The sequence below is a fragment of the Nelumbo nucifera genome, chromosome 1, assembly GCF_055504915.1.
Source record: "Nelumbo nucifera cultivar China Antique chromosome 1, China Antique-T2T, whole genome shotgun sequence".
NCBI lineage: Eukaryota > Viridiplantae > Streptophyta > Magnoliopsida > Proteales > Nelumbonaceae > Nelumbo > Nelumbo nucifera.
In genome coordinates this window covers 119096852-119123650 of record NC_142649.1, presented here as the reverse complement: position 1 = coordinate 119123650, position 26799 = coordinate 119096852, and the positions used below count along the sequence as shown (strand labels likewise).

The following is a 26799-nucleotide window of genomic DNA, read 5'->3' as shown; positions in this document are numbered from 1 at the left end:
GACCTACGTTCAAATCCATCGTTGTATGTATTAAATCAGCTTCCATCATGTGAATTGTTGGAAAATAGTAAATAAGGCATATTAGAACATATCGGTAATTGCTTTCCAAATTGAGAACTTGCGAATTTGTAGCACTGCATAACTCTGAAACCGAGAACTTACAAAGAGGAGGGTTGAGTCGTACCACTTGGTCACTCTCCTTAAAACCGCATTTGCCCCCTATAGTGTAGTCAAGTGATTGTAAATCGATTGCCAAGATAAAACAACCCACATGCCACTAGTAGGCATGCACTCGCTTACCAGACCTCTACAAACCACAAGGAATGATGCTCAAAGAAGAACGATTATAGAGAAGAAAAGACTATGTCGAGTGCACTAGTATGTGTTTCTGGGTTAACCAACACTTCTTTTATAGAGTGTTCTCAATCACCCGAATTGACACACAGAAGTGTCATTTCTAACAGAGGCCTCTTCAGAACAATGCATCTGTTCGAAGATACACAAGAAGAAGAAACACGAAACATAAAAGAAAATATTTAAAAATAAATTTGAAATTTAAAAGTCAAATTGTTCAATCCGGTCAAAACCAAAATGATTCAATGTAGCACACGTATACACTACACGTACATGTACACGCGCCCACACCTTGCCCCGACTTGGCTCGGCGCGCACGTACAAAAAGCACCCCCACCCCCTTCACATGCATGGGAATATAGTGCTTTCCTCCTATAGGTCTCTACCCATAGAGAGAACAACTTTATAAGTATAATCCAACTCAATTCCTTTCTCAAACAATGTGGAACAAGGAGTATTCCCATACATTCAAAAGAGAGAAGAGAAAAAAACAAAACTCAAAAATACAAAGGAGGGAGGAGAGATTCTTGAAGTTTTAAATCTCCGTCCAACATGAACAGTGCTAGATAGAAATAAAATTGCATATTGCTAGTATAACAGTGTTTACCAAACAACACTACAAGGATAATAGCCATTTAAAAATGGCTAAAGCGTCTGTTTGATATCATTGTCTTGCTTCAGCACCACATAAAAAAAGCGATGCCGTAAAAAATGGGTGTTTGTTTGGAACCATTTTTTCATAAAAAATTGTGCTCCAAACCGTCTTGAAAATCAAAAAGGCATGGCTCGAGAAAACACCAAATTTGGTATTCCTTGAAGCTACAACTAGTTATTGCCATGGCACCAAATAAAAAATATTATTGTTACTCCAAAAACGTCCAACCTATTAGCAACTACTACTAGAATTTTTATCATCTTCTAATTTGAATAACATGAGAGGCACTTTTTAATGCCTCCTAATTTTATTACTCTTGGCTGTGGTCGCAGGTTTTAGATTGCCGCTCAAACAACATCGCGTGCGACTTTTCTCCTCCTCTTTTCTTTTCACTTTCTTTTTTTCTCTCCCATTTCTTCATTTCCTTTCTTCTCTCTTTCTCTTCTCTCATGCCCTGTTGAACTGAACACCCACCTATTGCATTACTTGGCTGGGTAACAGGTTATTGCATCCAGTAATAGGGTAATAGGGTAATAGGGTTTTGCATTCAGAGAACACCCACCTGTACTGGAACTCCAATGGGAGCAGACCTGCGTTGATTTACCTGTACCGGAACTCGAATGGGAGCAGATGGCGACGCACCTGTTCAAATTGGCATGAGTATCCTTAAGCCCATCTGGTTGGTTATTTGTTCTCTATCCCCTGTTAATCTCTCTCACCCCCTTTTCTCTGTTCCACACCATTGTCGGCCATCTCCGCCCTCTCTCTTGCTGTTGCTGTAACTAATCTGCCATTGCAGCATACCACGACATCCAACCTCTCTCCCATCTTCTTCTTGTGATTAGCTGAACCAAGAAGTGCTTTCTCAATCGCCGGTGACCGGACTCAACCCTAAGGCATCAGACTTGGTTGACGAAGCTGGATTGGATGACGAAGAAACAAACCTTCCCAACCACAAGAATAATAGCAATAGAAACCCTAACGAGGTTAATAACAGTGGTGTTGATAATGATGCTGATGCGAATGACTCGGAAAAGAAGGATTCGAGGCCTCGGAAACGAAGGAAGAGAGGTGCAAAGGAGAATCTGTTGAATTGTAGGGCCAACTCTGTCATGTCGAATATTGTTGAAAAGACGGTGAGGAGTTTCCTTTCGCTGCTGTTTAAGGAGCTGTTGTATTGTGCAATTAACAAACACTCAAATGGGGGAGGGTTCGGAGGGCTTGGAGGGGTGGCGTTGAATCCGTTGCCCCTGAATTTGGGGAGGGGGGGTGTGATGAGCTTCTCCAAGGGGGAGGTGGTGGATGAGAAGTGGAGGAAACAACAAGTGTTGGAGTTGGAGGTGTATTTGAAGCGGATTGAGCTGGTGCAAGATTGGATTAAGGCGGCGATAGAGGAAGTGAAGGTAATGGAGAGTTGACTTGACGAAAAGTTTGTTGTGGCTACTGGTAATAAGTGTTTGGAGTTTTTGGTTGATTAGTATTAATTTTTCTGGTGCATGATATTTGTAGATAATGGTTGCAGCATTTGAGTTTCATGGTTTAATCGTCTATTTTACAGAAAAAAAAACTGTTCCACAATAAGATTTTCTAACTATCAATTATGTTCAACACAATAACTGACTATGAATTTATTGTGCATACATTTATCTTGTTGTATAGATTTACATGTCTGAGGCTATATATGAATTTTAATCAATCATATATTTTTGGTCAGACAATTCTGTATGGTTTCCCTTAAACCATTGGTTTTTTTTTAGTTAGGAGGCCAGGCAGATGGCTTTTTTGCGACGCTAGTAATTTCTTTTTATGTAAAAAGTATTTGCCTGGAGCAATTTCAGGTCTGCTGCGTACCTCCTGAAAGTGGAGAAGAGGCAAGAGGAGAAAAGTTATGAGAAATCTGACTTTATGGTAAATCAATTTTAGCATCTTTATACTTCGTTTTTTCTGTTGATCCAATCCCATGTTTAAAAAGCATTGCAGTTTTCTTTTTTTTTCTCCCTTGGACTACCTTATTCTTGCTCTTTGCCTTGTTCCAAGAAATGTTGTTTATGAACAACAGTCGGCTTGCCCTTGTCCAATAAAAAGGCACCTTACTTAAATAAGATCTCTTTCTCTTCTGTATCATTATTCTCTCTGCTGCAAATTAAAGTATGTCTATGCATAGTAAGCTCACCGCTCACTTTGTTCAAAATGTTTCCTTTCATGTTGAAATAATTAAGTACAGAACTGACTTTAAACACGATTTGAATTTAATTCCATTTTCCATTTAACATAATCAGATAATTGGCCATCTTCCTCAAAGCAAGAAGCTTATTACTTGTGTAGACAAATTATCTTGTTTTAGCAGTTTTGATAGACTAATTAGGTTCATTTTTTTTTTGGAAAAGGTAAAGTAATATTTATTGAGAATGAAATACACACTGGAGGCTGAGATCAGTCGCAAAACAGGCTGACTGATCTAAACAGCGATTACACAAGCCATCAAGACAAGGAAAACAGTACATCTGAAACATTACAGTTTCTAAAATCTGCCGCCACAGACAACCAAGAAATCAGTTTGCCAACTAACTTCTGGGTTAGGTCCTCCAGACTTAGAAACTTGTTGCTGAACACCCTTCTATTCCTCTCGGTCCAGATACACCACATTACAGCACTTGGAATCACTTCCCATAAAGTCTTCTTTTTCTTGCTCCAGCCCACAATATGCCAGCAGCATAACAGCTCTTTTACCGACCTCGGCATCACCCAACAAACCTTCAAGGACTTGAGGAGGTGGTTCCACAACTGAGCCGTGAACGGGCAATGTAAACATAAGTGATCAATAGATTCAGCACTGCACCCACATAAGCTGCAAGACTGGTCCAAAATCTGAATTCCCCTCCTTACAAGGTTCTCCTTGGAAAGGCATTTGTTAGGAGCCATAGTCCAAACAAGGAAACTGGCTTTAGTCAGACTAATAGGATTCCACACTTGTTGAACAGGGAAATCAGGAACACCCCTCCTACCAAGCCTAGCCGCCAAAGATTTAACAAAGAATATCCCTTCAGGATTCCACTTCCAATGCCACTTATCCTCCATACTAAAGTCCATCTCTTGACGTTGGAGACTGGTCAAAAGATTCACTGCCTCATCCACCTCCCAATCAAAGAGATTTCTTCGGAAAGAGGGAGTCCAAAGAACAGAACCACCAGAAATACTATAGCACTCAGCAACTGAGGCCTCTTGGTCTGAAGCACATTGGAAGATGAGAGGGAAGGATTCAACAAGAGGAACATCTAGGCACCAAGGGTCCTTCTAGAATTTGATCTTATTACCATTACCAGCCTTGACTGTGATCCTCCTAGCCAACTCTGGAAAGTGCTTCATTATCCCCTTCCACAGAGAGTTACCCCAGTTAGGAGGGGGGTCCCTAGATCTCCAATTTCCCCAGCTCACACCATATTTGCTAGCTATGAGAGATCTCCGCCAAGCATCAGATTCTATAGTAAATCTCCAAATCCATTTACATAGGAGGACAGAGTTAAAATATTTTAGCTTCCTTATACCTAACCCCCCCTTCAGATTTGGGGAGACAGACTTGTTCCCAACTCACCAAGTGCACTTTTTTCTCCTCCTCCCAACCTCTCCAAAGGATATTCCGTTGAAGCTTTTCAATCTGATTTGCCACCTTCTTAGGAATAGAGAAAAGAGATAGGAAGTAGGTAGGCAAATTGGAGAGAGTACTCTTAATCAGAGTCACCCTCCCCCCAAAAGAAAGATATTTTGCCTTCTAAGAAGCCAACTTCCTTTCCAATCTCTCAATAACTGGGTCCCAAATAGCGAAGGAACCACCACTCACCCCGAGTGGGAGTCCCAAATATTTAATCGGGAGAGATTCAATCTGACAAGCTAGAATACCAACACACTCAGCTAAATTGGAAACACGTCCAACTGGGATAATTTGGTTCTTATTGCAATTAACTTTCAAACCTATAATCACTTCAAACCAAGAGAGAATCCCAAGAATTAGCTCCACCTGAGCAGGGGAAGCATCCATAAAACATATTGTATCATCTGCAAATTAAAGAATGTTCACCTTCTCTCCCCTGGGCACCATTGCAAAACCTTTCCCCCCTGACTCAACAGCCTTCTTACAGAAAAGAGTGAGGATATCCATTACACGTATAAATAAAAGAGGAGATAGAAGGTCTCCCTGCCTAAGACCCTTGGAACTATCAAAGAAACCTACAAACTGCCCGTTTACCAAGACTGAGAACTTTGGGGAAGTGATACATACTTTCATCCAATTCCTCCATTTCTACCCAAAATTCATCTGAAGAAGCACAAGGTCTACACATCTCTAGTTAACATGATCGTAGGCCTTATCAATATCAAGTTTACAAATCAAACCCAGATAAACTTCTTTTTTCCTGGAATGAATGAGCTCATTGGCAATAAGAACTGAATCTAGCATCTGTCTATCCGGAATAAAAGCACTTTGGTTATTTGAGATAACCCTACCAAGAACTGTTTTCAATCTTTCAACAAGGACTTTAGCTAGGATTTTATAGAAGCTATGCAATAGACTAATTGGCCTAAAATCCTTAATATTCACAACACCTTCAATCTTTGGAATGAGGGTTATAAAGGTAGTGTTCAGACTTCTCTGCAATGAGGGTTATTAGGTTCATTTTTTTTTAATTATCTCAATTGCAACCTTCTTATTAGATTGTCAAAAGGAAAAACTCTATTTAACTGAAAAAAAAACTCTATTAGAAATAAGTATAATAATGCAGCCCTTAGTTGATTGTGATTTGATATCAGGAAGGAGAGAGGCGGCTAGTGGTCATTGGGTTAAGTTTGAATATAGCAAGGTGTAAGGGGTTAACACTAGCTTAAACTAGTTCTAAGGGGTCAATAGTTATAAGGTCAAAAATAAAAAGGGGAGAGAGAGAGAGAGAGAGAGAGCTCAATATTTAGAGGGCATGATTAATTGACAATACTTGAGAGAATTTTAGTTAGAGCTATTAAATAGCGAAAGGATCTAAATTTGTTTAAAACTTGTTTGGTTTATTTACTTGAAAGAGTCTAAGGCTTGGATGGATCTAAATTTGTTTAAAACTTGTATATAATCTTAGAGGACACTTACTAAGTATTGGTGGGTATTTTTTTATTGATTATAAGCATTGGTGGGTATATTTTTTATAGGATATTTCTCTAAGATCCTGAAGTGTTTGCTGTGGTTATCCTAAATTTGAGCTTATTGATTATAAGCTAAAAAAATTATCCACTTCCTGGTTGCAACACTTCTGGTGCGATCCTACAGAATAAAGATAAATTGGAAAACAAAATAGGTAAATATTGGATGATGCATGACAGGGAACAACTAAAACATCCAATCAAAAGAAAAATTTAACCCAGAACCATAGTGGGAAGAATGCAATAAATTTATCTTTGAAAATAAAAGTACATCCTTGGCTGATCTGAAAAAGACATATCCTTTCTTTGTTAAACTCTTGGGTGCTTTTAGCTAAAATGTTCTCTGGAATCAACTACAGTGTTCTGAGTAAAAATTTTAATTAAAGTCCCCCCCCCTTAATTCTTCAGCCCTCTCTCTTCTTATGCTCTCTAGACCTCTCACTATTGTCATTTTGCAGTTTGATGGAACTCTAAGAAACTATGGGGAAGCTAAGGCTGGAAATTGGGGTGGGGGGGGGGTATCTTGAGAGCTGATAGATTTCTGATTTAGGCTTTTACTTTAAGCTTGAGGGTCTCATATTTGCTTAACATCTGCTCTCTAGTTTGCTGCTTTTGAAGGGGATTCTAGAATAGTGATTTGTTGGGCAACAAATTTTGAGACAGGTCCATGGAGGATGGCTCATTTCCTTCATGAATTCATGTTATTTCAACTTCCCTTGGCTGCTACTTTAGAATTCCAATAACATGAATTCATGTTAAGAAGTTGCAAAGCACTATTTGATTTAGTATGGTTTAATTGCAACAAACCCCCCCCCCCCCCCATTCGTCCATGAGTAAATTGGGTTTTACATATTTATGTCAATAGACCAACTCAAAATCCATTACAAGAAAATTGGATTTTGGCAACGGTCGATTGATCACAGTTACAACTATTATTGCCAAAAGCCAAATTTTAGCAACAATTGGTTAACATTGTTGTTAAATTAGGAACTGGCAACAGATTTTACCCAACTGTCGCAAGTTACTTATCCAATTGTTGCCTAAAGTATTCTTTTAACAACAACTGATTAGAATTGTTGTTAAACCAATGTATGGACAACAAGTCTTATCCAACGGTTGCTAATTGTATATCAACTGTTGCTAATTGTTTTTAACTTTAGCAACACTCAGAAAAATCATAGTCATAGTGATATTTAAAACATCAACAACTAAGGTAAAGAATGATTAATATGGCAGCCATAAAAAATATCGAAAAATGTAAAAAAAAAAAAAACAATGCTTTTAGGGTTCTAGAACTTTTATTATCATTATTATTATATATATAATAATGAAACAACTTTCAATCAAATCAACCAGTATCATATAATAAATGTGGTAAACAATTAGTAGGTTATTAAATGAAAGAGGGGTTTTGAGTGGCCAAAGTCCTTCCTATATATACCGTGTCTTTCCACATATATTTTCCCTAATTTTATTAATTTGTTTTATAATTAATCCATGAACCAATGTTTTATTTGAACATTTCAATGGTTTAAACAATTGAGTCGACAATTTATTTTCCATCTCAATGGTTTTTCCTATAACATTATGCCTTGGATCTAAAATCGTGATAAGTTCTAGGTTGCATGGTTCAATCGTTGTTTGCATCAAACAATGGTTTAGAACATTGATACATAATACCTTTAATTAATTAACCCTAAACATACAAATATTTCAATGTTAAAATATCAATAGAACATTATTTAGAGAGCCCGTAACAATTAGCCAATATGATAAAATTTTGAGGCAATACACTAGCTAATTTGTTGGTTAGGCTTTAAAAATTGAGCTACTAAAAACATCTTCCATAATCGGGCAACTCCAAAACTAATAAACTAGTCTTGATTTCATAAAACTAGTTTTTTATTCATTTTTTAACTTTTATACCAACTTCTAGATTAGGTCATAACGTTCCACTCAATAATTGGATTGGGGTGATCTTTTTATTTGTTTTTCAAATTTGAATAACATTTCGCATTACCAAGGGGCCAAAGGCACCTTGTCCTACTATTTTTACAAAAATAAATTCCTTTTTGATTTAGGTAGTTGAACTTACCCTCCATTAGCCCTGTTCACGAGATGGGTTTGATTCAGACTTTGTCTCTATATTAATAAAACATATTTAGGCTCAAGCTCGAGCTTGACCCAACCATTGAGCCTCGAGACCAACTCTTGTATAAAGCCTAAAGCCCAATTGAGAAGTTGGGAAAGAAGTTTTTTTTTTTTTTTTTTTTATTTAACAACAAAGCTGATTTATTTATGATAAGTGACCACAAAACCCAAAAAAAAACTAAAGGATATCACTATATGATAATTTGAAAAAAAAGAGAAGAAGAATATATATTATATATTTTTTATTATATAAAATATATTTTTTAATTAGTTTCAATCAATGTTTTGAGCCTGTCGTTGACTCGAACAATTGAATCATTTGGACCATCACCCGATCAAGATTCTAGCTTTGGTTCGATTAGAACCCAAAAAAGTGCCAAAAACTATTGATTTTGTCAAAAACCATCCAACCCAAATGGTTTGACTCGGTGATTGGATCGTGGTTCGGGAGGCCATAAAATATGCACTTGTGAGTGTGTCTGATCCAATTATTGAGAATTTACGTCTGAATTTGATCAAATTTAAGACTCTGAATTGAATTTGAATCTTAACAGACTTAGATTGGATTCGGATTTAATCCAACTTCGCTATAACTTTTTTAAAATATTAGAAAAATTAAAAAAATTTATTTTTCAATTTATATATAATAAATTAATATAAATATAACATACTAAATTTATTATATATATAAATTCATATATAATATAATATATAGACTATATTTTTATAATTTTAAATATAATTATATAAAATTTATATATTAACATTAATAAATAATATAATATAATTGGATTTGGATTTTTATAGGATTGAATGGGGTCAAATCCGAATCCGGTCCAATTATTAATCGGATGTAAATTGTAATATCAAAATTTGATATGATTACATAAATACATCATCTGAATTTGAGATAATTGGACCAGATGTTAGGTTGGGCCTCGGATTTTTGGGTACCATTCATAGGCCTATATAAGAATATATATATATATACTTCAAATATATAGATGTTGATGTGGCACGATCTAAACCGTTCAACCCAATTAGTCGAAATCAGTGGCTCGTGACCTAGAGGCAAAAAATGGTTCCGCCTTTGGGTCGGTTTTTAAACACTAGTTTCAATGTTTTAAAACACACCTGAAACTAGAGCCACTTTTCCACTAGTTTATGGGTCAGTTGTTCAATTGTCTAGTTTGAAAAAATGGCCCACCCCAAATTTAAAAAATAAAAAATAAAAAGTAATTAAAATATAAAAAATAGCTAAAAACCATTGCTTATGATGAATGGGTCAACGGTTCAATCGCCTGAGTCGATGAGTCATTGACCAAGTGAACGGTTTTTGGCCAAAGAACGTGTTAGGAGTAAAATGGAATTAGTTGCCTAGATGGCTCCCAAGCCGAACGGTCTGACTGTCCGAGTCAACGGCGGTGCAAAAACACTGATTAGCAAGTTTTTTAAATTGACCCAGACAACGAACCGGTCAGGGGTCCGCTTCTTGGGTTTAATGGTTCGACCGTTCAACCGAATAAATGGCTTGTTCTGACAAAAAAATTAAAAAGAATTTTAAAAAATAAAAAATGGTTAAAACCATTGAACGGTTTGAATGGTTCAACCACCTGGGTCAGTGGTTTGCTGACCAAATCAACATTTTATGGCAAAAATCTGATTTTGGAGAAAATTGAAACCAATCACCTAACCGTTTCTCGGTTTTTCCGGTCTGACCATCTGGTCCGGTTTGGTTTTGAAAATCATGCTGATTAGATTCAAAAAATTGTTCCTAATTTTTTAAAGAAAAATAATTATTTGTAATTACTCATTGCAATTTTTCTTACTAAATTAACTCTTGCTAATATAATCAATTAGAAAGTTGCCTTTTCCCATATTTTACGTTTTATTCTATTCCCTCCATTTTGTTTCCCAATTTTCCCTCCATTAGTTTTCAACCCCAAGTAGAACGTGAAGGCTCACGACTCCAACTTCGATTAGGTTTCAATCACTTTGAGTTCGAGTTGAACCCGAAAGATCAGAAATCATTTTCTCCATTGGACTTCTACTACTCACCTACTATTCTCTTTGTTCTAATGGTTTTATTCAATTTGATGATACACATGTTAGGCTTTTCTGTTTTTCTCTCTATTATTCTATTGGTTAGTTGTTATAGGGTTTTATCATTATTTTCTATAGGGTTTTCTCTTTCTTCTAACATTAGGTTTTGAAAATTTGTGGTAGCCGATCAAGGTAGACAAGGGGCTATAAGATAAAACAGTGATTTGAAGATAAACCTCCAGTCAGATTTGTCGCAGTGGTGATTTGAGGTAAGATTTCTTCATTCAAAATGTTTTTTATGTGTCTCTTTCTTTATTTTGCTGAAAAGTTTCGAGCAAGCAACTAGTAATGAATTCCATGACAAAGAGGTGATTATAGTCAATATAACCATCAATCAAAGTTGGTGTTGTCGAATTACACTTTTTATTGCTGTTGTTGAAGATAAGCATTCACGAAGATGGTTTATCTATTCAAATGCACAGGCTGCTAGTAAGCCTTCTTTTTGTTTTTTGAAGAATATAGAAAAGCCAAGCATGTTCCATTTGATACCTGAAACAATCCAATCCATTATCTATAAATTGGTTGAACATTAACTTCTAGGTATTAATGATTAAAGATTGTTAAAGTATGTCCTTATCAAAAAAAAAAAAAAAACGATTGTTAAAGTATGTCTTGTAGAAAAACCATGTCCATATGAATTGATTACTACTTGCCAATTACTACCATGATATCTAGCTGGAGTCATGATATAACATATACCATGTTGGCCATGATTTCTAGCTGGAAACCATTCATTCCAAATATAACGGAGCAAGGGAGTTTGAATTGGTTTTTTAATGGATTGGAGTCACTGGACTGGGATATAATCAAAATCCAACTAGAAAAAGATTTTTTTTTTTTTTTTTTTACTTTCAATCTATTAAATCTATAATGGATATCTGCATCCGAGGTTACTAGTTATGAGTTGGATTGGAATGGATTAAAATCCAATCCACTGACATCCTTAATGTTGACTATATTTTTGAAGAAATAAAGTAAAATGCATTCCACAAAAAATGTGCAGAATATAGAGGTGCAGCTCGTGTGTGGTCAATGGCTGTACAGGGGATTTTTATCCCTGATAAGAAAACAAGAAGTAAATACTTTTTTTAAAAAAAAAACGAAAAGTATTCCATCTTTGGACAAATAGATTAACATGAGGGGCTTATAAAAAAAAAAAGACAAGAAAATAGTTTAACATGAGAAAATTAGGCTCTCTTTTGTGTGTGTGTGTATGGACGGGGGTGGTGTAGTAGGAGATAAGTTGGGTACTCTGCTTTAAACTATAAAATACCCGGTTAGAACTTTGATGTGTATAGTAGTTTGGCAGTTCTGTTTTAAACTGTAAAAGACAAATGTGCATTACATCGGGTATATCATCTTCACCTTTTCATCATCATCATGATACTATGTGAAATATCATGCCCCACCTGATTCCATTCATGATTCAACTTGGCAGGATTGAATCCATTATGTATAAGCAAATTATATCAACTAGGTTGTTTGATTTTGAAGGTTCTATCAGGTTTTTGGTACAAATAGGTTAAAAGAGCGGGCTGAATTACTGAAATTCTGCTAGGAAGTGTGAACCATCCTTTTGGGTCTAAAAACATTCTCTCCATCTCTGAAAGTTACTGTCAAAAAGTTTTTATGGCACATGATAGCAGTTACAAATTGAATGCTTTCCCTCCATGGCCAATATTGTGTTTTCCGTTTTCTGTTTTGAGTTATTTTCTCTTGACTCTTGTTCGTAGCTTTTAATGTTTCGTTTTTTTGCTTTTAATGTTTTATGTTTTGGCATTTCCCACAATAAAAATGCCAAAATTGAAGAAATCATTAACAATGACCAAAAACAAATAAATTAATGAATTACTTGTGTTGATATTCTTATTAGTAAGCACAAATATAATACATACAATGTCTTTGTGTTATGGACGCCTTCCTCGGGAAGACGTACCATCGCCGCTGGCAGCAACAGGCCCCGGGCCCACCGCCAGTAGCAGCAAGGATTCAGTGATGCTCATCCTACCCAGTTCGGCAACAGTAGTCTTATCTAGATTAGATTAGCTCATTTTGCTTGTTCTTGTCTTATTGTTCTTATCTCTTATCTTATCTTGTTAATAGCTTATCAGATTAGGATTAGCTTAGCTTATCTTATCTTGTTAGTAGTTTATCAGATTGGGATTAGCTTATCTTATCCTTAGCAAGATAGAACTGGAAGTCTCCCTATTCAGCAAGGAGACTCTCCTTGATTAGGACTCTTGTAATCTCCTATTTAAGGAGACCCCATTATTGAATGAGATATCAAATTATTTAGTCAAGAGTGAGTTAGGAGAGTTGGTGATCTCTTGGACAAATCACCGAAGGCGCCAAGATAGGTTCATCACGAGCAGGAAGGAACAAGGGAAAACATGAGGTTTTCCCCGTGGACCGACCCGTGATGAGATCCTATTCCCGGACCCTCAACAACTTGGTATCAGAGCAAGGCGTCATGGGAAATCTAGAGCAGCTACCTTCCAAGGTCCACGACCTCGAGCACCAACTCGTGGAGACTAGCTCCGAAGTTCGTGAGATCAAAGGTGAAGTGCGGGAACTGCGACGACCAATGGAGGTGTTTCTTTCCAGTAGGGAAAGAAACTCTAACGGAGGGACAACAGCTAACGATCGTCGGCCAGATCTGTCGGAGTCTTTCGGCGAACAGCAGTCCGTCGGCCATGGAGCAGCCATCATCCCCAAGTACAACAGGCTGGAGTTCCCATCGTACAACGGCAACGGAGATCCCCTAGGTTGGCTGTATCGTTGCGAGCAGTTCTTTCGAAATCAACGGACAAATGACTATGACAAGGTAAGCCTAGCCGCCTTTCATTTAACAGAAGAAGCACAACTTTGATTTTATCGGTTAGAGCAAGAAGAACCCGGGCTCAGTTGGCCCCAGTTTAAATCCTATTGCCTTCTTCAGTTCGGACCCCCATTGACCAGCAACCCACTGGGCGAGCTAATTGACCTTAAACAGACCGGAACAGTTGCTGAATACCAGCGACAGTTCCAAACCCTCCTCGCGAGGGCATCCTCCGTGCGACCAGACCAGTAAGTGGATATGTTCACAGCAGGGTTAGCAGAACCCCTGCGAGTGGATGTCGAGATGCAGAATCCCCCAAATTTGGTCACAGCCATGAACTTAGCCTGCGCATTTGAGCGCAAGCTGCAGCTCAGTCGCGGAATTTGAGCGCAAGCTGCAGCTCAGTCACAGCCATGAATTTTTAATGCGCACCGAACTCGTGGGTGCCCCCAAGACCAGCAGCAACGACCCCCTCTTTTGCTACTAGCCGGGAAATGAAGCCTCCCGCGACCACCACCTCTAGAGTAGTGACAAGTACAGGCAGTAACATGGTCACTCCTCCCATCAAGCGCTTGACCAGGGCAGAAATGGCAGAGCGCCGAGCGAGAGGTCAATGTTTCAACTGTGATGACCTCTACTCGGCAGGACATAGATTCAAGAGGCTTTTTGATCTTCTCATAGATGAGCAAGAGGAGGAGGAAGGGGAATCCGTCACATTCGAACCAGAGATCTCTCTCCATGCGATCACTGGTATTAAAACCTCTCAGACCATGCAGTTATAGGCACAGATCGCAGGTCAGCCGGTGCGCATTCTCGTCGATTCAGGGAGCACACACAACTTCATAAGTGAACATGCAGCCCTGTAGTTAAAACTACCAATGGAACTCCGGCCGCGACTACAGGTAGCCGTCGCAAATGGTGAAAAAGTTCACAGTCCAGGGATTTGTAAGGACGTCCCAGTACAGGTCAATTCTGAACTAATTCTTGTTGATTTATTTGTACTCTCATTGGATGGGTTCGATATTGTTCTCGGGGTCAAATGGTTAATTACCCTAGGCCCGATTTTGTGGGACTTCAGTGCACTCACCATGACCTTCCACCTGAATGGCAAGCAAGTTTCATGGCACGGTTGTAGGGTTAAAGAAAAGACATCGCAGGTTCATGCACTCCAGACAGAACCGACAGCCATGGAAAAACTTCTCGCCGAGTTTTCAGATCTGTTCCAGGAATCGAAGGGCCTTCCCCCTTCCCGAGCTTGCGACCATCGTATTCCTTTGGTGGCGGGTTCAGCACCAGTCGTTGTCAGGCCTTATCGCTACCCTCACTTACAGAAGGATGAGATAGAAAAACAATGTACAGCGATGCTGAACCAAGGGATCATACGCAAAAGTCACTCCCCCTTCTCTTCGCCGGTTCTGTTGGTGGCGAAGCAGGATGGAACATGGAGGTTCTGTGTTGACTATAGAGAACTCAATGACCGGACGATCAAAGATAAGTTCCCTATTCCCGTGGTGGACGAACTGCTGGACGAGTTGCATGGTGCCCAGTATTTCTCTAAGTTGGACCTCAGGTCCGGATATTTCCAAATTCGCATGGCTCTCGGTGACGTGAAGAAGACTGCTTTTCGCACCCACCATGGCCACTTCGAATTTTTAGTCATTCCATTCGGACTCTCCAATGCACCATCTACATTTCAGGCACTAATGAACGAGGTATTCCAGCCCCATCTGCGCAAATTTGTTTTAGTTTTCTTTGATGATATCCTCGTTTACAGCAAATCATGGGTAGAGCATGTCCACCATCTGAGGACCGTTTTCGTACTCCTACGCCAACACAGCTTATTCCTGAAACAGTCCAAGTGCTCCTTCGGGGAACGACAGGTTCTTTACCTCGGCCACATCATCCATGGGCAGGGTGTAACAGTTGATAGTTCCAAGATTCAGGCTATAACAGAATGGCCCAAACCTCAATCCGCCAAGGCCTTACGTTGGTTCCTCGGTTTAACGGGTTACTACCGCAAATTTGTATAGAACTATGGAGTGTTGGCAGCCCCGTTAACCAACCTGTTGAAGAGAAACTCCTTCCGGTGGGACGACGTAGTTGATGAAACTTTTCTGTCACTGCGAAATGCACTGTCTTCAACCCCTGTCCTGCAATTACCTAATTTCGCCCTCGAATTTACAGTCGAGTGTGATGCTTCCGGAGTGGGTATTGGGGCCGTACTATAGCAACAAGGGCACTCGATCATTTTCTTCAGCCACAGATTGGCAGACCGGTATCTGAAGCTTCCAGCCTATGAGAGCGAACAAATCGGCCTTGCTCGAGCCATCCAGCACTGGAGGCTGTATTTGTGGGGACGGTCGTTCATTGTCAAAACTGATCATTACAGCCTCAAATACCTGTTAGAGCAGCGTCTCACCACTTCCCCTCAGCAGCATTGAGTTAGCAAACTGCTTGGGTTTGACTTTCGGGTGGAATATAAGGCGGGATCCTCTAATCGCGCAGCTGATGCCTTGTCTAGGCGAGAAGAAGACGCGATGGTTCTATGTAGCATTTCCCAACTTCGGATCTCTCTGTTTGACGACATTAAGAAGGCAACACCACAGTCCCCGGAATGATCGCTCTTACTATAGAAGATCCAGACCGGCACGGCCAACCCCGATTGGTCACTTCACGACGGGTTGGTACTGTATAAGGGACGAGTCCATCTTCCAGCAGACTGCCCGTTGATTCCCACCATCATCACCAGCATCCATAACTCCACCCATGAGGGCATTCAAAAAACACTACACCGTGTCCGGACTGATTTCCATTGGCGAGGTACGAAGACTTCTATTCGAGATTTTGTCTAGAATTGCTCCACATGCCAACATCACAAATGGGAAAACCTACACCCGGCAGGCCTTCTTTAGCCTCTTTCCATCCCATCGCAGATCTGGATCGACATCTCCATGGACTTCATTGAGGGACTTCCCAAGGTAGGGGGCAAATTAGTTCTCTTTGTGGTAGTCGATTGCTTCTCTAAATACGCGCACTTCGTTCCTCTATCACACCCGTACAGTGCCACTTCAGTTGCCCTCGCCTTCTTTACACATATCTTTCGCTTACATGGGTTGCCGGAATCCATCGTCAGCGATAGAGACCCGTCTTCACTAGTGCCTTCTAGAAAGAGTTATTTCGACTACACGGCACCACCCTGGCCTACTCATCAGCTTACCGGCCACAAACCGATGGTCAGACGGAAGTGGTTAACCGCACTATCGAGATGTATCTTCGTTGTTTCGTAGGCGATCAACCTTGACGGTGGTTGGAATGGCTTCCTTGGGCCGAGTACTGCTACAACACAGCCTACCATTCCTCCCTCGGCATGACTCCCTTTTGCGTCGTGTACGGCAGGGATCCTCCCCGCTTGCTATCCTACGAGACCGGATCTACTCGCTTGGACGCAATTGATCACTCCTTACAGGACCGCGACGCCCTCCTCGCCGACGTCCGCATTCGCTTATAGCAGGTCCAGCTCCGCATGAAGCTCCACTATGATAAGCACCACCGGGAACTGTCGTTCGATCCAGGACAATTTGTTTGGTTGAAGCTTCAGCTTTACCGACAACGCTCCTTGCGCCATAAGGCTGCCCCGAAGCTGGCCCCTAAGTTCTATGGGCTCTACAAGGTTCTGCGACGGATTGGCAGTGTGGCCTACCAGCTGGAATTGCCAGAGACTGGCCGAATTCATGATGTCTTTCACATCTCCTTGCTGAAACCATTTACGGGTGTTCCCCTGGACCAAGTTCCCTCCCTGCCACCCTTGAAAGATGGCAAACTGGTCCCCCAGCCTAAAACTGTCACCCGCTCTCATTTCAATCGTAGAATCCTTGAAGTCTTGGTGGAATGGTGTGATCTACCACCAACAGAAGCCACATGGATCCCATTGGCAGAGTTCCAAGCCACATATCCAGCTTTCGAGCTTGAGGACAAGCTCGTAGTCTAGGAGGGGAGTAATGTTATGGACACTTTCCTCGGGAAGACGTACCATCGCCGCCGGCAATAACAGGCCCCGGGCCCACCGCCAGCAGCAGCAAGGATTCAGTGATGCTCATCCTACCCAGTTCGGCAACATCAGCCTTATCTAGATTAGATTGCTCATTTTGCTTGTTCTTATCTCTTATCTTATCTTGTTAATAGCTTATCAGATTAGGATTAGCTTAGCTTATCTTATCTTGTTAGTAGTTTATCAGATTATGATTAGTTTATTTTATCCTTAGCAAGATCGAACTAGAAGTCTCCCTATTCAGCAAGGAGACTTCCTTTGATTAGGACTCTTGTAATCTCCTATTTAAGGAGACCTCATTATTGAATGAGATATCAAATTATTCAGTCAAGAGTGAGTAAGGAGAGTTGGTGATCTCTTGGACAAATCACCGAAGGCGCCAAGATAGGTTCATCACGAGCAGGAGGGAACAAGGGAAAATAGGAGGTTTTCCCCGTGGACCGACCCGTGACGAGATCCTATTCCCAGGCCCTCAACACTTTGTATTATCATAATTTGAACATGGCAATGAATAGGTTCAAAACTATATTTGTTTGTATTTTTGTTTACCCAACACTCTAGTAATCATTATTTCATGCTGCACATGCAGGAGGAATTTCAATTAGTGTTGTTTAAGAATAGAAAAAAGGAGAACCTCTTTGCAAATCAGGTATTATTCTATATCCTTTTCATTTAGTTTAGAAGTATCATATCTTGATTATGTTAGACAGTTTTGTATGCACTTAGCTCCAATCAGTTTGATGTACTTATGCCATTTATTGCAAATGAATAAAGTGCATATTTGATTCATGCTATGTGGTGTGTTTCTGTGTAATACCCTTAATATCGGACACTTATGAGACTTGTGTTGGTTTAGAACGTTCACAGCCAGTGGATCGGTTTGGGGAGACCTGTCCTGATAAGGCTGACACTGATGTGCCGCCAAATCGGTTGGGGTGGCCTGTCTCTGCTACCAGAGTGAGACCTAAGGTACATGTAGTGTGAGATCAGCTTGAGACCTTGAACCGGACCAGAATTCCAGTATTGCCCTGGTCCTTGGCGATTAGTGGGCAAAATTGGAATGTTACACCTGACCCCTAAACTCGATTATGGTACTGCACTAGGTGGCGGATTAGGCCATCTTTGATATACCAATCAGTGAGACCCTTAGAAGGGGGTCAAAACCTGGGTATGTTGAGATGGTTCATGAACCCATCTGAGTGGGTGATCATAGTGATATGATCAGCCTTTTTGTCGGACAAAGGTAATGATCGGGGAAATGCACTCTCTCTGATGGAAACCAAAACTGCCGGCAATTGATTTCAATCGTTGAAATTTTGTTTTGCAAATTATATTTATGCGATATAATATATATTATATGTTTCCAAAATTGTTTGTAAAAAGGTTTTAATCCCCGGTGTCCGTGTAAGAGGAGACGGCAACACTGTACCTTGCAGTCGGGGGAGAGGTTCTCCCTTGTCGGGCAGTGTTTGATCATTATGGGCTGAGAGGTTAAGTGTAAGGCCATTGAGGGTTAAACCTGATGGGCTAATCTTGTATCTGCCCACAGTCCTTGGGTGTTACAAGGTGGCTTGGCCTAATGACCACTTAGTGTAAGTGTTGGGCCCATAGAGTTCATATGATGGGCTCAAGGGGTTCACTGGGCTTTCCAGTGAATTTGGCTAGGCCTTGTGACAGAGGCTGGGCCGAACCCTTGTGGCTGATGTTTAGATCAACGTTTGGGTTCCACGCCATACAGAGAAAGCCCAACTAGGCAGCAATTTGGAAGGCTTAAGTGAGCACATACATTTAATGGGCCAAAAGCCCAATACGAATCGGGCTAATTAGAATTGGCTTGAATGGGGCGAATCTGAGATGTGGATCAGCCTTAAAGGATAAGGAAAAGTCTTTATCCACTAAGTAAGAGTCTAGATTTGAATATGATTCAAAACTGGAAACTCTTAATCAAATTAGGAGGGTTGATCATGATCTGTAGATTAGATAAGGACTCTACCTTATCATTTAAAGGGATCAACTTCTCCTAATAGGATTAGGAGCTAATCCCTTTAGGGTTATAAAAGGAGGAGGGGGTGGCAGCCTCTAAACACACTCATCTGAGATATAGATACAACACAAAAGAGAGAGATCAACATACAGTGAGACTGTGCCAATTTCTCTCTGCCGCCTCCTTCCTACCGCCGCCACCATTAGCAGATTGTTTCCACTAACGTAGGAGTCATCAAGAAGCGTTCTTGGTTTCAGTTCTTTGTGAAAGAATTGAAAGAAGTTGTGCTCACCTGCCGTCCAGTGAGTTCTTGCGAAGGATTCAGTTCTTGTGAAGAACGTTGCTGATTCTGTTCCGTCTTACACTGCACCATCGTCAGAGGGAGCAGTCTTTGATGACTTTTCTGGGCGTGAACACATTCGTTGGGGGATACTAATTCTCCGTATCAGGTATTTCCCTCTCTTACTGTTTTGTTCAGATTTGGTTTGGTTATTGATTCAAGATTGGTCCTTGAAAATTAGTTTTCTAAAATAGGGAATGCGATTCCCAGTTGTAGGAAGGAAATAAATTTTTGAAATTCGCCCATTCTATTCCGCTTTATCCGGGCGTCCATACGATGGATCTTTCATTTCTTTTAGTGGTATCAAAGCCATGTTCAAATCTTGAATCAAAATTGTTCAGATCTGAACCTGCGCAAATGGGCAGAAGGCGTTCTACCCTATTTGCGCAGATTTGTTTTTTGGGAAATTGTTCTCATAAATATGGGCGAATGATCTGGAATTAAATTTTATATAAATCTGAATTTCATATGGAATGGTTCTTTATAGTTTTCTTGATTTATGGGTTGTTCGTACAATGGAGATCAAAATCTTTTATTCTTAGCACGTGGATATCTACGATTTGCAGATTCTTGTTTATTCTTTACATTTGGTCTGTAAATTATTATTATTTTTTTATTTTTTAGACTGAATGTATAGGATTCGATCTGATGTAATAATTAATAGAAAATTAGTTTTTTTTTTTTATTTTTGTATTTTTTGGATCGAAGTTGGCGGCGCTGGAAGGAGAATTCGCAGATATGAAAATCGCTATCTGCGATTTGCAGTTTTTGAAACTGTAAATTGTGAACTAACCTCTGTTTTGTAGGATGGAGTGTGCGAACAGCCCTACTTGACTGATTTGTGTTTTTCTTTATCAGTATTTAATTTCAGATCATTAATCTTGAATTAAAAAAAATCAAACCCAGACCAATTCGAACCAGATTTGGACCAAATCAGTTGGACCGAATCTAGGGTTCAATGGGGGCTGATTTCAGTCCTGCTTTCTCCCACTTTTGGGTCAGGGATTGATGTTTAATTGCAAGTATTAATTCGCATGAAAGCTATATGCGCCGAACTGCTAATTGCCATTCAACCCATATACCTAGATGATATTAAATGTTAATATTATGGACTTTAAATGGGCTTTACAGATACTTAATTGATTGGATCAATTCTTCCTGCATGTGATGTATGGATGTGTGATGTGCTACGTTCATGGGCCATAAGCACTTGGCCGATGCACATACGATAGTGGCTTTTGCGCACACCATGGCTGAATGCACATCATTGCCATGGTGTCCCTTATGGTCATTGGATGACCTTCCCTTCGTGGTAGGCCCCACACCCTTAAAAAGGACACATGCGGAAACCCTAGCCGAATTGGGCCACCAGAAATATGGCTTTATGAAAGCCAGTGGGAGCCATTCAAGTTTAACCTACTAGGGCGTAACTTGTTCTCCTGAAATATGAGTGCATGCGATAGGGAGATCCATATGATGGATTCTCTAAAGGCCTTCCGTCATTAGCATGAAGACGGGTACTTCAAGTGGTGAGGGGAAGCACCAGAAAATGTGCCAACCGATTTGCTGCTGGATCTGTTGGATTGTTTCATATGATGATAGGGATGTCATAGACCGATGTAAGAGGGTTTCACTAGAAAATGGGAACTCTCACGGTACCTTGGCGTGGTTGAACATGATGGGTGAGCACTCACTGGACATAAAGGTTTATCCGTAAACGGTTATGAACCTTGTCTGACAGAGGCCAAAGGGAAAGCTCATGTGATGAGTGGATATGATCATTCACAGAAAGGTGGTGGGGTTATGTAGCTGAAACAGTTGGCTCCATGCAACTTATGTGGTTTCCCACATTTCCAAAAGACATAATTGTCGCCGTTTTCGTCACTGAGATAGGAGGGAAATCCTAGTGATGAACAAATGGAAATGGGACAGATTAAAAGCCATGTCTATGTAGATGACATGAATCAAATTAGGTTGTGGACTGACGTCTTGCTATTTTAACAGAAAATGGCTAACGGACAATTCGCCAAGCTTCTTGATGACAACAAACTTAAAGGCCCTAATTACGCTGACTGGTACCGTAACCTTATGCTAGTACTGACTTCTGAAAAATTGGATAAAGTTGCCAAAAACCCCGCCCTGGAGCGTCCGGGTGATCGGGCTTCTGAGGTCCGTAGAAGGGACTACCTTGAGTGGGAGGAAAAGAACTCCCTGGCCCGCTGCTATATCACAGCTTTTCTGGAAAACCCAATACAGAGGTAGTTTGATCAGATCGAACTAGCCAAGGACATATTGGATAGTCTGAAAACTATGTATGAAGAGCAGAATCATTGTACTCGGCAGAAGGTCTTGAAGCAGTTCATGACCGCTCAAATGACCAAGGGTCAGCAAGTGCATGACCATTGTCTTCGGATGATGGGATACATAAACGAGCTAGAAGCCCTAGGGTCGAGGGTAGACCACGTCACCAAGGTAGACGCCATTCTGAATTCTTTACCTCCGTCCTACAATCAGTTTATCATGAATTATAACATGAATAAGTTGAACATCAGCTTACAAGAGCTCAACAATATGTTGCAACGGGCTGAGGAACTGATTCGTAAGGATGAGCCCGTGGCCATGCTTATGGAAACTGGCAAGCGTGGCAAGAAGAGGAGGTTTAAGAAGAAGCCCTAGAAAAAGAGCAACAAATCCAAAACACAGAAGAAGGACAAGGCATCCGATGCCTGTCACCATTGTCACTAGACCGACCATTGGAGAAGGAATTGTTCTGCCTACCTGGAATCCAAGAAAGGTAATCCCGAATCCCATGTCATAGAAACCAATTTGTTGGTTACTTCTGCTTCCTGGTGTATTGACTCCGGGGCTTTGACTCATGCATGTAACACATTGCAGGGTTTTAGAATAAGCAGAAGACTGAGTGAGGGAGAGGTGACGCTCTTCTTGGGAACTTCTGCAAGCGTTGCAACTGCGGCCATCGGAACCGTAGAATTGTTTTTTAGAAAAGGATCACTTGTACTTAAAGATTGTCTTTATGTACAAAATTTAAGAAGAAAATTGATTTCTGTCTCAAAATTGTGTGTTGATGGATATTCTGTTTCTTTAGTAATACGATTACTATTAAAAGAAACAACAAATTCATCGCATACGGGGAACTAGAAAACGGTCTCTATGTTCTGCATCCTTTTCTAGAAACCAACATAGCCGAAACTACGTCGGTTAACGTTCCCAAGAGAACTCGTGATACCGTTAGTTTCACGTGCCTGTGGCATTACCGTCTTGGCCATATCGGTATTGACTGAATCACAAGGTTGGTAAAGGATGGTCCTTTGGATTTTCTAACCGTAGAAAATCTTCCCACCTGTGAGCCTTGCCTTCGTGGTAAGATGACAAAATGGCCATTCGGCGGCAAGCCTGAAAGATGTACAGGCACGCTTGACCTCATACATAATGATGTATGCGGGCCCCTGAATGTTAGGAGTCGTAACCAACACTTATACTTCATCACCTTCACAGGTGATTATTCGTGGTATGGTTACGTGTACCTAATGAGACACAAGTCTGAATCCTTTGAAAATTTCAAGGAGTTTAGACAAGAGGTTGAGAAACAATTGGGGAGAGAAATTAAGATCCTTCGATCCGATGGAGGTGGCGAGTATCTCTCTGACGAATTTAGGGACTACCTAAAGGTCAACGGGATAGTATCACAGTTAGCTCCTCCTGCTACACCACAACTTAACGGTGTTTCAAAGAGGAGGAATAGGACCTTACTTGATATGGTTCGGTTACTTCTCGCACACTCGGAGTTACCCACATCCTTTTGGGGGTACGCATTAGAGACTGCGATTTATGTGCTGAATAGGGTTCCAACCAAATCGGTTCCGAACACTCCATATGAACTTTGGAGCGGAAAGAAACCAAGTGTCAGACACTTGAAGAGACTGCGATTTATGTGCTGAATAGGGTTCCAACCAAATCGGTTCCGAACACTCCATATGAACTTTGGAGCAGAAAGAAACCAAGTGTCAGACACTTGAAGATTTGGGGGTATGCATTAGAGATTACGATTTATGTGCTGAATAGGGTTCCAATCAAATCGGTTCCGAACACTCCATATGAACTTTGGAGCGGAAAGAAACCAAGTGTCAGACACTTGAAGATTTGGGGTTGTCTGATACACGTTAAAAGAATGAACCCGGACAAATTGGAATCCCGAACCAGCCGTTGCCTATTTGTAGGCTACCCCAAAAGCTCTATGGGCTATCTATTCTATGACCCAGAGGAACAGAAGGTGTTATATAGTCGGAATGCCCATTTCTTGGAAGAGGATTATGCCCTAAACAATCATCGTCAGGAAGTTGTTCTTGATGAGGAGAGCTTAGGAGTAGTGGGAGATGTCCCACATGTTCCAGGTAGTGACCAACCTAGAAGATCTACCCGGGTATCCAGGCCACCAGTCCGTTATGGCTATGATCAGGATAGTTACCTAGTGGAAGCCTTGACTAGTGATGAGGATCCCGTGACTTACGCGGAAGCTATGCTGGACATAGATTCCTAGAAGTGGGTAGATGCCATGAGAGCTGAGATGGACTCAATGGAGGCCAATGGAGTCTGGACTCTAGTAGATCCGCCCGCCGGGGTAAAAGCAATTGGTTGCAAATGGATCTATAAGAGGAAGAAAGGCCCCGATGGCAATGTTGAGACCTACAAGGCTCGCTTGGTGGCGAAAGGGTATACTCAGAAAGAGGGCATCGATTATGAGGAAACTTTTTCGCCCGTGGCCATGCTTAAATCCATTAAGATCCTGCTACCTGTAGTAGCATACCATGACTACGAGATTTGGCAAATGGATGTCAAAACCACGTTCCTGAATAGAGATTTTACTGAAAATATCTACATGCAGCAACCGCAAGGCTTCATTGTTGCTGGTCAGGAACACATGGTATGTAAACTTAATAGATCCATATGTGGATTTAAGCAAGCTTCTAGGAGTTGGAACATCCGGTTTGACTCTGCCGTCAAAACGTTTGATTTCGAGCAGAACCTGGATGAGCCCTGTGTATACAGGAAGTTTAGTGGGGATAAGGTTACGTTATTGATTCTGTATGTGGATGATATCCTACTCATTGGGAATGGTGTGGGAATGTTGACCTCGGTCAAAATATGGCTTTCACAGCAATTCTCCATGAAAGATCTTGGAGAAGCATCTTACATACTGGGTCTTCAACTCTATAGAGATAGATCGAAGCGGATAATAGAATTATCCCAATCTGCTTACATTGACTGAATTATCAAAAGGTACAGCATGGAGAACTCCAAGAAGGGAAACGTTCCTTTCAGGTACGGAGTTACTCTCTCCAAGAAGATGTCTCCCAAGACATCTGAGGAGATCGAGGACATGAAGAATGTTCCCTATGCCTCAGCCGTGGGGAGCATCATCTATGCCATGATGTGTACTCACCCCGACATTGCTCATGCGGTGAGTGTAGTAAGCAGATTTCAAGTCAACCCAGGGCAAGAGCATTGGACCACTGTGAAATGCATACTTAAGTACCTTCAAAGGACAAAAGAGTTTTGTCTAGTATTCGATGGTACCTCACTACAGATCCAAGGGTATACTGATGCTGATTTCCAGTCAGACTTAGATGATAGAAAGTCTACATCTGGTTACGTATTCACGATAGGATCGTGTGCTGTTTGCTAGAAAAACAGCAAATAGGGGTCCACGGCGGATTCCACAACCGAAGCCGAATACATTGCCGCAAATGAGGCTGCCAAGGAAGTTGTGTGGATGAAGAAGTTCATCCAAGAGTTGGGAATAGTTCCATCCAGCACATCACCCATCCCGTTGCTGTGCGACAACAATGGGGCCGTTGCTCAGGCTAAGGAGCCACGAGCCCACTCGAAGTCCAAGCACATCGAGAGAAAGTACCACGTACTGTGGAAGATTGTTGGTAGAGGGGACGTTCTAATTCAAAAGGTAGCTTCGGCGGAGAATGTTGCAGACCCATTGACTAAGCCACTCACACAAAAAGTGTTTGAGAAACACGTGGAAAGTATGAGACTCCGGCTTATTTCAAATTGAACATAAGTGCAAGTGGGAGTTTTGTATGCCCTTAACTCCAATCAGTTTGATGTACTTATGACATTTATTGTAAATGAATAAAGTGCATATTTGATTCATGCTATGTGGTGTGTTTCTGTGTAATACCCCTAAAATCGGACACTTATGAGACTTGTGTTGGTTTAGAACGTTCACAGCTAGTGGGTCGGTTTGGGGAGACCTGTCCTGATAAGGCTGACACTGATGTGCCGCCAAGTCGGTTGGGGTGGTCTATCTCTGCCACCAGGGTGAAACCCGAGGTACATGCAGTGTGGGATCAACTTAAAACCTTGAACCGGACTAGAATTCTAGTATTGCCCTAAACCTTGGCGATTAGTGGGTAAAATTAGAATGTTACCCCTGACGCCTAGACTCGATTATGATACCGCACTGGGTGGCGGATTAGGCCATCTTTGATATTGTTAGACAGTTTTGTATGCCCTTAGCTTCAATCCGATTTGATTTACTTTTGTTATTTAGTGGAAATAAATAAAGTGCATGTTTGATTCATGTTGTTTGGTTTAATTCTGTGTAAGACCCTAAAACTGGACACTTATAGAGACTCGTGTTAGTTTTAAATGTTTACAGCCATTGGATAAGTCTGGGGAGATTTATCCTGCCAAGGCTGATACTGGTGTGCCACCAAGTGTTGGGATGGCCTGTCTCAGCCACCAGGGTAAGACCCAAGGCACATGCAGTATGGGATTACTTGAATCCTTGAACCGAACCAGATTTCCTGTATTGCCTTGGACCTTGGAGACAGATGGGCAAAACAGGAAAGTTACACCTGACCCCTAGACTCGATTATGACATTTCACTAGGTGTCGGATCGGGCTGTGTTTGATATGCCAATCAGTGAGATCCTTAGATGGGGTCAAAACCTAGGTATGTTGGGACAGTCTGAGAATTCATCTGAGTGGGTGATCATAGTGACGGGATCAGCCCCTTTGTCAGACAAAGGGTAATGATCGGGAAAGGAACTCTCTCTGATGGAAACCAAACTGCCGGCAGTTGATTTCAATCGTTGGAATTTTGTTTTGAAAAATTAATATATTTATGTATATA

The 26799-nt window shown here is 40.9% G+C and overlaps 1 long non-coding RNA gene across 2 annotated transcripts in view; it reads left to right on the top strand.

Annotated features, from left to right (window-relative positions):
- Window positions 1-1186: 1186 nt before the first annotated feature.
- The window catches only part of LOC148803741 (uncharacterized), a 55996-nt gene continuing 30383 nt past the window's right edge, over window positions 1187-26799 (top strand). The window contains exons 1-4 of one of the 2 annotated variants that reach the window (XR_016080012.1): window positions 1187-2412; window positions 2848-2917; window positions 10565-10650; window positions 17897-17956. This is a non-coding gene — a long non-coding RNA (uncharacterized LOC148803741). The remainder of the gene's footprint in view (window positions 2413-2847; window positions 2918-10564; window positions 10651-17896; window positions 17957-26799) is intronic. The other variant, XR_016080013.1, reaches the window with a different exon arrangement.